Genomic DNA, 16,179 nt, shown 5'->3' with positions numbered 1-16,179 from the left:
CTCGGCGCGGAGGGAAGGAGGAGGGAAAGGAAAGGTCCTCCGCTTACGGAACTGAGCGCGAAGGAGAAATAGGAAAAAATAAACAAAAGCGAGAGCAGACAGAACGGGCGGAGTGGATAGGCGGTCGTGGAGTGTGGGGGTTGGGGGAAGGAAACGGGATGACGGGAAGAGGGGGATATGGAGGGGTGGGGCGAGGAATGGGTATTCCGGTGAGAGAGCCTCCTCAGTGGCCAAGGGTGCAAAGCAGCCAACGACCACTTCGGGGAATTTGATCATGCGTGCGTGTGGATGCGTGCTTGTGTGTGTGAGTTTCTGAGTGAGAGTCGAGTGGGAAGAGGGGGGAAGGTGGGGTCGGCCACGCCTGTCAAGAAAAGAGTGACCCCAATTATCCCCGGCCGCTCCTTTACGATTCCTTGAAGCATTCCCTGAGGCACTGAAGGAAGTGGAGGGTGAGGGGGGGGGCTGCAGAGGGGGGAGGGAGTGGGAGGAAGGTGGAAATTTTAGAGGTTGAGTGGAAAGACCGGCGTGGCACCGCCGACTGTCCCGAAAATATACCTTGAGTAGATTTGAGTTAACCTATATCACGACTCGTGACACTCACGATTCAAATGAATATTGCATTGCAAAGGTAAAACGAAAAGGTAACACGGTGTATTAGTTGATTAGCCCAACAATATGCTTACAATATGGAAAATTTGAAAATATTCAACGCAGCTTCCTGGTTAGGAAAAATTATGTTAGAGATTTCAGCGTTGAGCGGCTGCATAAAATTGATCTAGGGTTAAAGTGTTGATAGGGCTAATAAATAATCCGCGGAGCTATTGCCAAAAATTTGATTCTTACTCGATATTCAATGTAGCTAGGGAGACCAGATTTTTTATGCGCATCATTTCCATCTTGAGAGTTGCGTGGCAGCTTAGTGGGTGGAGCGTTTGGCTATTGGCCGGAGGGTGAAAATCTTGATGATGCCGTTGGACAATCCAGCTAAAAATTTAAAAAAAATCGCTGTGATTTTATGAATATCAGAAGAGCGTGGGAAAACCTCAGGTGGGGAGGGAAAAGGGCCAGACTCCGTCCTCAATGTGTGAATTTAACACGCCTAAAGGCTTAGTTCGAGGCGAGCCCCACCCTCACCCATCAAAATCGACCTTCCGAGTTAATTACACCCAGATAATTCTGCACTTATGCAGTCCTCATACAATGTCGGCGGCGGTGGTGGGAAAGGAAATATCGATATATTTCTCCGTCTGTGGAATTCAAGGAGTGGATAAGAGTTAAAGTGGAGATTTGCAGAGTCGGAAGGGAGGGAAAGTGGATGCAGGAGGGTTACGAGGGTGGTTGGGTCAGCCAGACCTTTTCGAGGGGCGGAGAAGGTAGACCCGAGAGTGGGATTGGGGAGGGTTAGACTTTTGGATGGGGGAGGCGGGGAATGGGAAAGGGGAAAAGGGTGGGCGGGACGGGCAGCGAAACTATGGCGGCGCAGATGAGAGGTGTTTGGTGGGAGGGCGAATGTTTGCTGGGAGAACGGAAGAGCTAGTACGTGGGAAAATTGGTGGTTAGGGAGTTGATCTAAATAGTGGTGGTGACGGTGGCTGAGGGAGCCTTGGGTATTTTTCCACATTTTCCATGATTGCCGAGCCAGAGAGAGAGAGACCAAAGGTGCAAATGGGAATGAGAACGGCTTACGTCAATGAAAGGTAAGGTGAACGATCTCTCTATGAGATCAGTTCCTGGTGGCATGGGGATCGAGGTATTGGAAGTAATAATGGAAGTAGTGGAAGAAATAATGAAAGAGGTCGCAGATTGATAAATTCGAGCGTTCTAAAAATACTGCTAAAATTACCGGCATTTTCTTGGATAAAACTGCTTCAAATGCAATCATGCGCATGAACGAATAAACATAAGCACAAATGTTTCACGACCTGCGCTTCAAAGTTTTGCATTAAAACCCCAGCTCAGTTCAAGATAAAAAAATTTCCCTTCTTCGGCCCATCGAAAATTGCTAATTAAATCCTTACCGGTGGAAAATTGAAATTCATACAACGAAGAAGAATAATCTTCGTCAATAATTTTGGAAATCAATGAACATCCTTAGTATATTTTACAATTTATAAAAATAATAATTTCAAATTATCTTTCCTCATTTCGATTCTTAAGCGTATACTGTGCTATCATAGGCATTGTATTTTTGCATAACGCATAACATGTTGAGGGAAACCTTGCAAGTTAAACGCTAATTGTGGATTATTACCCCCGCGTATGAAATATTATTGATTTAATTTAATCATTATGTATCAAATTAATTTATTTAATTTAACCACATCAGTAAGTTATTAAAAATAGACAGAGACTATTAGTATCCATGTAAGTATGCCGAAACTATATTTTCTGAAATAAACTTATTTACGAGATTGTATAAATCGCATTAATGATTACATTTTAATTTTATAGCATAAAAAGAATTTTCAGGCGCGGTAAAACGTGATTTGCTAGCAGTAAGCCATCAGCTGCCGGCCTCGTCCTAACCAAAATTAAGCTTTTCCTTTCCAGTCTCTTGGACCGATAAGGAATCAGCAATTAATATTTAAGACGCTCCTACTCGACCCATCTTGTCCATTAACATGCGAGAGAGAAATTAAGATTCACGAAAGAGTAAAAGCATTGCTTCGCTGTGATCCTGACGAAAGAGGAAGCCAACTCAGAGCCTAGTGGGAGGTAAAAATATAAATCTCACAAAAGAGAGCCTTGAGGGGGGAGAGGAGAGCGCAGCGGTATGCGGACCGCTGAAACCCACCAGTCGTCAGAAGAAAAAGGCGGGGGAGACGGTTCCTTCCCTCTCTCACTTTTTCTCCCTCTCTCCCTCCTCTCGCCCGCGGTATCCGTCTCGGAAGCGGGGCATAAGAGCTGAGAGGATGGGATATTAAGAGATGTGGAGAAGAGGCCATAGGTCAGAAGGTGCGTTTGGTGGGAGGGAAGATGTCTGAGGCGGAGAAGCGGGAGTGGTGGTTGGCACGGAAGAAATAATTGAGGCCCGCCAATACGGGAGTTTGATCACGTGACCTTCGCCCAAGAGGATGAGGGAATGGGGGCGGGGATTGGAGTGCGAGGGGGGAGGGCAGGAGGGAAAAGAAAAGCGAAGGGATAAAAAAAACAGGGATATAATGGGAGTCAAATTCCACCCTTGGGAGAGGGGTGTCGGCAGGGGCGGGGGCGTGTGTGTGGTAGAGAGCGGTTTTGGGAGGTGGGCGAGAAGGGCGAGCACTCCGGGTCATGAGGGATGAACTCACGTCCAGGAGAGGGGCGCCCCCCGTAAAGTGGTCTTCCTGAAACATTTCCAGACTTTCTCTCCCACACCTGATTTTTCCATTTTTATATTTCAATCGCACATCTTTCACACTAACCAGGGATAAGGTCTGATAACTAGAATAGTAACGTGAACCTACGCCTACCCTCCAGTTGTGTCAAGGGAACCAGGGGATCCTCCATTGCCCGAAACGTTACGGATTCGACACACGGGTTGAGGGATGGGGAGAGGTGAAAGGGTTGGTTTCGGTATGTCGTGGAGAGACGTGGATCTGCGTGTGAGGCTCGAGTGAGGGGCGAGTAACCGTGGTTCTCGGCGAGGAAGAAGAGACGAGGCAAAGGGAGAGAAAGAAGGGTCAAGGCGACCGAGTGCAGAGGACTGAGAGCAGTGGAGAGGAAGGTGAATGGAAAAGGGTGAGAAAGAGGGAGGCTGAGAGGAGGAGAAGAAAAGACGGAACGGGATGGAGTGAATGGGCGAGAAAGCGAGAGAGAAAGTGGAAACAGCAAAGAGGCATGCCATGGGAATCAAGAGAGGGAAAAAATATCGAGGGTGGAAATATTTCACGGGAGATTGAGCTGGGATAAAACGAGGAGTAGTTATTGCTTGAGGCCAAAGGGAAAGGTTTCAATTGAAGTGAAAAATTCATTCCGAAAGGATACAGTGAGATTATGAAGAAAAAGGATCTCAAAAAATTCGGAGCCGGCACCAGAGTCATGAATAAAAATGGAAACACGTTCCGTGTGAAGGTAGCGCTGTTGTTATACCCTCATTTCCCGAAATAAAACTTTACCCAAGAAATGGCTGAAATCAGACCTTTCAATATAATATTACTGTAGTATTTATTTATTCCCACAACATTCCAAGTATTACCGTTTGTAGATGCAAGGCACTAGATATTTTACCTAGCAACGGTCTATTCTTGCCGGAAAATCACTTCAAAACTGACAACATATCCATGGATGAGCATGAACTTCGGCGGATTGTCCACAAAAGATATAAAAATGCGTCAATGTCAATCAACAAATAAAATTAATATCACCATTGTGGTGATTATATTTCATCACTCGATTAGAGAACTACAACATACTATTCATCATGTGAAATAGCGACGTTAAAGGTAGGAAACTTGATTCATCTCTTTGTTTTGGGATCAAGTCCAAATTTAATGAACTCACTCGCACTTGTCCGCAAATTATAAACGCCTAACGGCGAGGATCATGGTTGATCACTTTGATGGACCTGGAATCTTCTAAAGCAATTATTTTCCATGCTCGACATGATTTAAGTAACGACATTTTACCCTAATTAATGTGGAGAACTGGAATAGGAAGGAGAACTGAAGATAATAATTTCCAATGCGAAAAACCAATGAAAAGAACATTACGATGGTTATTGCATACAAGAGAAAAAAATCTTAAAACACTCTGGACCAGATTAAAATGCCTTCCCTTTTTGGGGAAGCCTATGCTCCATCCAGATAAAGGTATCCATCATTTGGGATCGCGGCTATGACCTTGATTGCTCGAGAAAGATTGAACGACCTTGCAGCATTCATTTCTCCAAGTTTTAAGTAACCACAAGTATACACATAGACGTCCCTTAGCAAGGCAATCAAGCTTAAACCTCCGCCATTCGAAAGAGTCTTAAGACTGACAGAAAACATCATTAAAAGGCGGGAATCATAGAATATACCGAAAACACCTGTGAACTGCTATTATTTTGACTAAAACTTCCAAATAATTTATAAGACGGATTGATTGCTTTACTCGCCGATCTTTAATCATCTTCTCATCCATATTATCTTTCACTAATTCAATTCGATAAACCGGCCCATTTTCCTCAAATCTTTCTGATATCCGAAGTGAATACAGAGTAGTAAAATTATATAAAAAGCATTTTTATTAGAAATTTATGATCGATATTTCAAGCAGTGCTTTTACTTTGAACGAACATCATGAAAGCAGGTGTGTGTGCATGTATATATATATATATATATATATATATATATATATATATATATATATATATATACTCATATATACAGAAACAAATATAAGGAAAAGGGATAGGAACACATATAAAGGACGAACACAATAGAGGTGGGGAAGGCGGAATCGAACGGATCACAAGAGTAAAAATATTTCCTCAACCGGGACTCGAACACCGGATCTTTCCACTTGCCGGGCGGATGCTCTTAACCACTTGAGCTATCGAGGATAGTCAATTTATTAGAGCATCCGCCCGGCAAGTGGAAAGATCCGGTGTTCGAGTCCTGGTTGAGGAAATATTTTTACTCTTGTGATCCGTTCGATTCCGCCTTCCCCACCTCTATTGTGTTCGTCCTTTATATGTGTTCCTATCCCTTTTCCTTATATCTGTTTCTGTATATATGAGTATTTATTCGCCGTTTGGCGGGATTTCGTGTTTGAATGTGTATATATATATATATATATATATATATATATATATATATATATATATACGATGTATATATATACTATATGTTTGTGTGTGTGTGTATATATATAATCCCTAAATATATATATAATACCCTAATATATGTAGTTTTGATGCCACGGCCGTCGTCATCAGAATGCCGTTCCGTTCTCTTCATTTTAATGATGACGGCCGTGCCGTCGAAAAGCCAAAAATACACATGTGAATGTCTTTTCTTTGTGTTTCTGTGTTTAAATGTCGAAATCAATGTTTTTATATACCCACACACATAGAGAGAGAGCGAGAGGGATTTGACTCTATCCGATCCGAATTCTTTGATTACTATATCCATATCTTCATCTCCCAATTAATTTAATTAGCAAAAAAGGAAATGTTTGCTGAACCTGAAATACTCCACAAATAGCTATAGCTAATATCAATTGAAAAAGCTATGCTGTTATAAAACAAAAAAATAGAGTTTCATGAAGAAATAATTATTACTCGAGTAATAGGAAGAACAGACACGTAAATTTCGTTGGCTCGTACTGCAGAGAAAAGTGAGGCATATAAAATTAAACTATAAGTTCGTGCTATCAAATGTGAAGTTGTGACAAAATGTCTATTAGGAAATGAGGCTAGCAGATTTATTCCAAGAAAAAGAATTTGAATGCTACTCATGAAGAACGCAGCGAAGCTAAGCTCAAATAAGAATTGTCTGACAAATGGAAACCAAATAGGAAAGTCCCTACTGGAGCTTTTCCTCCATGCATGGTGCATTATTCATAGATAAAGCCATAAAAAAGGGGATGGGAATTTTTAAACATGTACATTCAGGAAAAATGCGTAGAATCTTCAGAAAGGTTGCGAATTTGTGGGTGAGTTGTGGATAATGATGGCGATAAATATTAATGAACCGCAAACTCATGCTTCACCTCAACGCAGTTTAGCAAATGGCAGAGTTCAAAATTAAAGGCGACCTGCCAAGGAAATTCAGAGAAGTCCAGATGCAAAGCTAAAACGGACATGTTTAAGTAGCAAAGGATGTTAATATTCACTCTCGTTGAAAGCACAACGATTGCAATATAATTTCATGAATTTTACGCTCTTTACGTATATTCAAACGTAGTTGTTATGGAGAGGTTTTGAGCATTTAACTCTTAAGTACATATGTGGTTGTCACACAAATTTGCAAAAAACTGACGCGATGATTTGATGAGTCGTTGAAGCGATTCGGTAGTTTCATTTTATAACTTGTTTCTAACACAATTTTCTATGGTTGTTCTATTCCATAAAATAAAAAATTTTAAACTTATGGAGCCAGGCAGATCATCACGCTGTATGGCCAAACAAAAAATCAAATTGATATCCCTCAATTCATATTCTGTCTCTGCATAGGAATTAAATTTTAGCAAGAATATCAAGAGTCTGCGCACATAAATACCCTCAAAATATTTGTTTTTAACTTTGGAAAATAACCCAAATTATACTCACAAAGCTATTCGGGAACCAAGGGAATCCTTGTTACGTCATTTGTTAATTGCAAGCCAATCTTCGCATATTAATATTTTTCCAATGATCTACTTACATGAGCCTGCGTTCCTCGAAGAAACTATCCGACGCGTGAAGCACCCTCTCCCAGGGGTATACAGTTAACGCTACTCCTCGTCCGTGACTTTATACTTGTCCATGAAAATGCTCACAACAGCCAAGTCTCAACTGTTATGTCCGAAATCAGTTCGATGATTTAAGGCTTAGTCAGCGCGGAAAATCTGATTCGAAGTTTGCGATGAATACAGGAGAAATGAGCAACTTTAGAGATGAGCTCACCGCATATGACTTGGACGCAAGGTAAGAGAAACTAAATGGCGAGGAGAGAAGGAGTTGGGAATAAAGCCTCTTTGAAACGCGGAAGGGAGAGAAGACAGAGAGAGACGGAGAATGGAAGAAGAGAGAATTCCTCGGTAATGGGACGCCGCGGAGATGGTAAGGGAGAGACCAGGAGGGGTGAGGGCAGGAGTGGTGGTGCGGTAAAGGGTAGTGGAATGAAGGGAGAGGGAACGCCGTCTGTCGGTCAGTCGGGGGCGTCCTGGCGTAAGACGCGTCCATGCAGGGTGGGTTGAGAGGGCGGTGGGTGTGGAGGGAGAGAGAGATGGGAGCGGTGGGGATGATGGCATTGGGAGTCGTGTGCTCCGTTGGGAGGGGGTAAGGAAGGAAGGAAGGAATCTCTCGCCCTACCCCTTTCCCACTTCACCCCTCACACTCCTCTCCTCACCTCACCTCCCGCCTGTGTCTTTCCCCGCCTCTCTCCCACGCAGAACCCCCTTCACGGCTTCGTGGAGCTCGAATGAAGAGCCCCGGGTGGCCGCCGGCGTCAGCATCCCATTCGATCAGAAAAAAGGAAGGGAGGGAATGAGGGGTGGGAAAGGGGTTGGCGAAAGAGGATGCAGGGATTTCGAAGCGCAGCGAGTGGAAAATAAATAAAGAGAACACGGAGAGAAAGGGGTGAAAGGGAAAACAGCAAAACAAGGCTCAGAAAATGGCATAAGGAGGGAAATAAGGTCAAGAGGAATAAGAGGGAATGGGAAAAGAGAAGGGAGTAATGAGAAACTGGAATAAAAACGAAGAGCGTCTACCGTCAATGTGATGGGGAAGGCACAACTTCAGTTTTTGCATATTTCTGGAGGTATAAATATAAAATGAAAATTGGTGGTTAGCAGAGTAACTACTCGATAAACCAAATGCCGATGTAATGAAACTAGAAAGTCAAATAATGAAGAATTAATGATTTGAGACTGAATTTCCACTGCAGGCTCACTGGAGGTAATTAACTAGCATCGTCAACGATTTGTAAATAGTAAAATTACTCTTGGAATGAATGAAGTTAATAAGAACAAAAAGTAAGAAAAAAGTCATACGAATTAAAGGATATCGATCAAGATAACAAAAAATCAATCAGTATAGGAATCACGCAAGATGGATGTACAGGTATAAGGTGAGAAATTTAGGCAAGATATGTCACAATTATTACGAGTGAAACGCCGATTGGGAGACAAAACGATCACACGAACTCACGCCTACAGCGTATTAAATTATGTAAATGACAGTAAAAGCTAGATTATGATTTTGGCATAAAGCCTAGGGTGAATACAATCACTATTAAGGGTGTCTCGTACCTAAAACCATAAATTGACTCGCAATGAATAGACAATATTACATCGAAAACATTCATACAAACATTTCAATGACAACAATTAAGAGGAGCGTGGCGCACGAGTGGTCTACCCTTAGGTTACCTGATGCGACATAATGACACGGAAACACATTGTATCGGCCACTGTTATTTGAAGTTGAGGAATATGCAAACTTAAGCAAATATCCATCATTACGCATGTCATTCTTCCAGGGAAACACTCACCATCTCACAGGGCATCCCTACTTAGTGGAAATTGGAAGAGGGCGTGCACTACCTTTGACGGGAATGCGCAAGGTAGTGCGAAGTAAAATGGATGGGGAATTAGGAAAAAAAATACATCCTCTCCTCTCTTCTCTCTCTCTCTCTCCCACACACACATGCCTTGTCTGGCCTTCTCCTTCGCCTCGTACTGGCAGCCAAATTCTTATTTTCCCAAAAGCACTCCGGAGCGAGTGTTATGGGAGTACAGCAGTGTCTCAGTCGATCGTGTGGAATAAGTGTCGGTCCCCAGGCGTACAGGCTGTACAATGCCCCATTAAGCGGTTGGCTTCATGAATTCCACTGTGTTCCTGTTCACAAGGCGGTTAACTCCCATTTTGTCCGTCGCTTCGAAAGTGAAGCTGTTACCGCAGGCCAAGTTCGAATTCCTGTTCTAACAGTTCGTGCATCTATTTCCTTTGCGCACGAAATGGCTCTCGGTTTCTTGGGGGAATACCACCACAAACTTGAAAGTTGAAGAAACTTACAAGGCATGAGATCACTTAACTGAGGACGCACAACCTAGCGATCAAGAACTGTCACAGAACCCAAACATAATTGCACGCAAAAGAGTAACCTCTTGCATTCATAGATGAATCGTACCTGCGCGAGTAAATGTACGGATCCATATTCAGGTAAAATTGTGGATAAGAGGCAGACATTACGAAAAATATATATTTCATAGATTTTTTATTCCTTAAAGAGCTGCTATTAGATTTTATGGCACTTGTGCATTAAATAAAAATGGTCTATCTCTTTCTGAAATGAATGAAATTCAATTTATATTTTATGTTTACCATAATTATATCCACATTAGAAGTGAGACAAACAAGAGTTGGGACAATAACAAGAAAATAATTGTATTAGCATAATAAACCCTTTAAAAGTCGGAACTCTTGGCTGGCATGGAGAGGAGAGAAATAGAGGAAAGACTATATATAGAAGACTTGAAGAATATAGAAAAAGTATGAAATGTATTGTTAAGTCTTTGAGAGGAGAAAGGTAGTGTAAACTGGAGGATTCTACGATATGGGTATGGAAATGAATGAAAAAGTAACCTACGTGTGCTAAATTTTGTTCCGTTAAAAATTATTTTACACATTATAGTCGGGTTATCATAATAATTTTTACGGCTTTCATTATTCGTACACACACACACTTATTCATGCAATAATTGGGATGTCTGATTAAATCATTTACCTTGGGTCTTTGAGTAAATATATTCGAGAGCTTTGGTTCGATTTTGTTCTGACTGTGTATCGTGCGAGGAATAATTCATCTCTCTCATAAAATATATTCCTTTCGAAAAATCTTGAGCATTCGCTTCCGGCTCTTGAGCTTCCCACGAAGCACGCTAAAATGATGTAGATTGTTCACTTTTGCATGCTTTTTTGGAACATTCGATGAATCACACGCGCACACACTCACAACGGACGATCAAAGGGAATTTGAAATGAGTGTACCCAAAAACAGTTCCATTGAAAAAAACGCCTTCGGCCTCTTATCAGTTCAGTTCCCATTTCTTCCGCAAGATATTTGAAATTCTCTTACGATACTTGCGGCGCGCGTACATCAACCCTAAGCGAAACCTAATCGAGCGAGCACCCAATCCAGTTCCACGTCACCCGCCCACACCCCCGATACCCCCTTTCCTCCGTCTCCCACGGCTTCGTGCCACTGGCTCCCTCCACACACACACACACACACACACACAGTCATTCCAGCCCCCCACTCCCCCTATATCCCAGCCGGTTGACAAATGAAGGGTGAAAGTCGAAGTGCACCGACCCTTCCGCACTCCTCTCAGGCGGTGCTCAAGTCTACGGACCCTTTATAAGGCAAAAGGGACGAGGAGAGAATAAAGAGACGCCGAGAAAGAAGAGTCGAGGAAAGAAATCGACAGCATTATATATGAGACGGGGGCGGAAGAATATACTATCCGTTCTCATTAGCCGCGGTTTGCGCAACACGACGCGACGCAGAAGCAATGGGTGGCAGCGGGAAGACATCGGCGGGTACAGAAAATGCTGAGAGGAAAGGAAAATTCTGCCTGCAAGAACTGCTAACCCAATTTATCATAACACCTACTAGTAAGAAAAAACGAAATCGGAATTACACCTACTTTTTGATAAACTCATGAATCCGAGCAAGAATCGTAAACATAATGATTCACGTAGAATGACAAATATTCCCAGGGAAATTATGATTGCCAAGAATTAATTTAAATATACCTACAGGTATGCTTGCTATAATTTGTGTTTCGAAAAATAAGACACTGTGAGACCAGCGTAAAACCAGTCTTCCCCACCATGAAGCCTTTTGTCACAATGCAGACCCGCAGATAGTAACCGGGGGGCGGGGGGGGGGGACAAACTACATGCATTCCATTCTAAATCAAAATCCTGAAATTAACTTGTTTCTCATGAATTTGTTTATTTCTCTGAGAAATGATATGCATTCCCATGGATAAATTGCATGAGATGAGAAAGGGCGAAAAAACACGTTCAATGCTGTAGATCTCAAATAGGAAAATTTCATATTTCAAACCATCACCTTTCATTGGAATAACGACCTTTTCGATTCCCCTCAACATTTGAAACATCCAGACTCGAAAGAGCGCATCCCAGCGGTCTGATTCTGAGAAAAAATTTATAGATACTGGGCAGTATATAGTAAGTGAAAATAAGGCCAAATAAAATCATTTCTCCTGCTTGGTATGATTCCGGTAAGTATATAGAAAGTTTAACCATTCTTCTATGCGCTGCCTTTATTTCTCATATAATTTTAGCATTGAAAATACACTTCAAATTGCCTCTGAAATTATGATCTAGACTATTATTGTGCATCAGCTCAACATTTACATCTCAAAGATAACCAATACAAAGCAATGAAAACGAATTCCATTTGTACATGCTAGTATCCATGGAACGGATACGATTTTGGTAAGGAAGCCTCAATACGGTTATCATTTTTCCAAGCTCCCTGACGGTGAACAAACAGTTAAAGGCTATATTTTTTGGCGTACGTCAAACGAGTCAAATCATTAAAACGTTTCTTCGTGGCTCAATCGAATAAAAAATCGCTCTTACAAGATACCGCAACGAGCAGACCCATAATTTGGTTTGTAGCTATGAAAAATCAATTCTGAAAATATGCCCATTAATTGTATTAAATAAGAGCTTATGAACCCGAAAAGAATTTATCACTGCCATATTTTTTTCCTCTTTACTCATATTTTTGGTCGACCCCAGACTCTTCGAATGTGAGCGAATGAAATTGATGCAGCATGTACGATGATGAGGTGAATGAGAAAGGAGAAGAGGATGGAGGGGCAGGGGGGTGGAAGGAGGGAGGGAGTAGAGGCTGGGAGACACCGGGATCCCCTTCGCTGGACACGCCCTCCGCAACACACCGAGGCATTCGATGAGCCCCATTTCAGAGGAGCATGCATCATCTTTAATAATAGCACACGAGGAGAGTGGTGGCACTGCGCTCAGCAAGGGATTCCGAATGGACGTGACTGGCGATCACCTTAGTGGTGTAACTAGGAATCTCCGCTTCGGCCGGCTACCTCCCATTATGCCCAACGCTCGACCTTAACTATGTCAATTAAACGTTGTTCTTCGGCGATTTGGAGGGCATATACAGAGAGGTCAGTTATTTGAATATTCCATAGAAAATTTTGATGTAATTGGCTACATGGAAGAAGTAGAGTCTTGAGGCTGAAAGTCATTGTTAAATGATCTTTGGTATGCTTAAAATCACTAAATCCCCAGTGGATAACACACCGTCGCCGAGCTGACTAGTTCAATTAGTAATCATTCTGACAATTGCAGTCCAAATACATATCACATTTCCGTCTTTGCATAGAAGAAAATAAAAAATAGAAAAGAATAATTGTTTGAAATTTTGAAGCATTTAAACATAACTAGCTAGCCCAGCATTAAATTCTTCGAATTAGATAAGAACACCAAAATGTAACACTCATCAGGTGTGACTACATTTTTACATTATTAAAAACTCTTGGTCAAATTAATTGCAAATCATAAAACGGTATACCCTTGCAATTTAACTTGAAAGACTGGGTCAATATATCTTGAAATTATAAAAGTTATTGATGTTTATTTTAATCCAAGGAACAAATAATTAACAGACAATTTACAAAACACTACTATCAGAGACTTTAGAGTATGCTTTAAATACTTTAGGCAATATTGCCTAAAGGCATTGAGCCATTTTATTTTTTCCTTAATAAGAGAAGGACGTGTTCTATCATCTGCAACGTTTATGTTTCCACTTTTTCCATTTGTTACAGCTGTTGATATTAAAATTCCCATCCCAGTAAGAGAGGACGCTGCCAGAGTAGGAATCTAAAATCAATATTTCCTCGTTATAGAAATAAGCACGTTCTTCGTATAGGTCCTCTATTGGCTTTGGCAGTGAGGTCATAACCATATAACACGAATATATTTACTTTAGAAGAAAATTTAATAATCTATGTATCCAAACAATAATTACTGAAAGGTATACATAGGCATTTATATGTGCTTGTGTACGAGTGTCTGTCCACATAAACAAATATATACTCAAATGCACGCATAAATTAATACTTGTGCATACATTGTGCGTGTGCCCTAATTTCCCCTCCCATGATCTGAAACCTAAACGCGGTGGAAGGGCTTGTGCGTTCCGATGACCCCTAGAGCTGTGCTGGCGGGAGAAATAAAAATTTCTTCTGGTAGAATCACTCATGCCAGATAGGTCGAAGGTTTTGAGCCGGACGAACGGTAGTCCATGCAGCGTCTGTTCCTCAGTGAGGCAGCTACAAAGGCGTCTGACCCAAGTGGGGCGGCCATTGAGTGATGGTGTCGCGTAAAAAACGCAATTGAGGCAGGCAACGGGAAATCACCTTAATTGTTATTTACAAGATTTCCATGATGGACAGTTTGGAGAAAATGAGCCCTAACATCCTAAGTGTTCCTCATTTCATCAAAGCATGAACTACCGCTCTTTACTTCTACGAGTCTCTTCTACGCTTCTACTTCTTCTCGTATCATTTCCTCCTCCTTGTTCCCCTCACACTCGTCCACCTATTTCGCATCGCAATGCTTTATTTCCTTTGATTCTCCGCCCTATGAAGCTGCACTCTTCCCTAATGCTTTACTCACTTGAGTGCTGTCGTTCGATTTCTCAGTTTTACTAGAAGACGATATCCACTCTTGGCAGTAATTAACCCCGCTGCGTACATTATTGATATAAAAGAGAAACGGAAAAGAATTTAGAAATAACTCCAAGCAATAACTTCCATTTCTCAGTTATTAAGCGCTGACACAAAACTAACCATAAAAATTGAGGTAAGAATTTTAAGCAGATAATCAGTTTCCAGTCTAGCAATTCTCCGACAGAGTCACCGGCTGCGTCATTATATTGATCTACTTGAGTTTCGCCATTACCGTTCGACTAAACTGACAAGAATCTGCTTTTAACATGATAGCATGTATGCACATGAAGCATTGAAAGACTCGATTTTAATGAACGAAAGCATTACTACACTGCTCCACACTATATGCCACATTGTTTGCCGAGATATCTGGAGGGAATATGAGATCAGATTTTTATGGGCTCATTCCCTGTCCCGAGGATACATTTTCAAAATAACTCAGTCGGAATTCACCCCAGCCAGATATAACGGCCGTTGGTCTAGAATGTTCTTCCATCTCTCCTCGTCAGATCCGTAACCCCTTATTGCAAGCACTCCGAACACAACCCTGATGTTACGCGAGAAAAATCTCGACTCCCTATCTCGTCGTGTGAAGTCATTCGAAAATGATGCGCGGGTTCCTGAAAAACGCGGAAGCCATCCGAAAATCAGAAGAGAAAGAGGAACCCTGTAAATGGTGGAGCTTGAGCGCCTTTTGAAAAGGACCCACGTCCCTTGAATGCAGCGAGAGTAAAGCTTTGGAAAAGCAGATGTGGGTAGCGATCACCGCCCCCGCCACCCAACCAACACACCCTAGATTCTTGACAGACGTTTAAAGAGGCCTTTAAAGAAGAACTTCTTAAATCGTAAATCGCTTCAGACTTAGCCTGACACCCCTCTCGCGCCCCTTCGACGTGCTTTCGCATCCAAAGCTTGCTTCCCTTGTAAAACGAGGCATGACTCCGTTCGAATGGGCCCGTTCTCTTTACCTCCCTGCTGCTCCACGGGAGGCGGCACTGAGCCAAAGAGAGCGTGCGGGCAAGGAGGATTTAGGGGGAGAGAGCGAAAAACCATAGCAATGAGATAGCAATGGCTAAAGGGAAATACTCCCACGCACTGCTTATCTATGGATCACAAACCTAATTTCCCTACCCACATTAGAGGAGGGGAGATTGAATCAAGCAAGCAATGATATCACCGTGAGGTGATTCACGCGAGTAGAAGCGAACCCACTCTCTTTTTCTATTTTCTATTTCCCTGCTAGTTCAACACGAACAGTGTGGGATGTACTAAGTGCGTGGAAGTAATGGCTCTTGAGGGCATTGCATGGGACAACTTTTGAATGAGTAACACGCCAACGATTCGCACAAATCACATTATCTTTCTTGAGTAATCATGCTATAACAATAGAAAAACATTATTACACTAGTTGTAGGTTGAAAAAATCCCCATTAAAGATGCATTCGATGACATAAACCTATAAACTATAAATAGACCAAAATATATTCATTATTCTTTAAACAATGCCAAATAAAAATATAATGCGATATATCCCCTGCAAAAGAATACATCTAAAAGTTAGTACTTTTCTGCTCTCGGAAGGCAGTAATAACGCCATGCTTAGCATGTTCACATATTAATATGGATTTCACTTTATTAATACTTTTATGAATTGTAACGAAAATTTTAACTAACACGTAAATATATGTGGCTGCAACGTTATCCCTGCGAGAGGAAAGGTTGAATTCAAACTAATTGGATAGCTGTGCGACTAATAATAAGTATACA

Source organism: Hetaerina americana, unplaced genomic scaffold (assembly GCF_022747635.1).
Source record: "Hetaerina americana unplaced genomic scaffold, ioHetAmer1.1.p SCAF_1, whole genome shotgun sequence".
Taxonomy (NCBI): domain Eukaryota; kingdom Metazoa; phylum Arthropoda; class Insecta; order Odonata; family Calopterygidae; genus Hetaerina; species Hetaerina americana.
Note: the sequence above shows the minus strand (reverse complement) of the source record.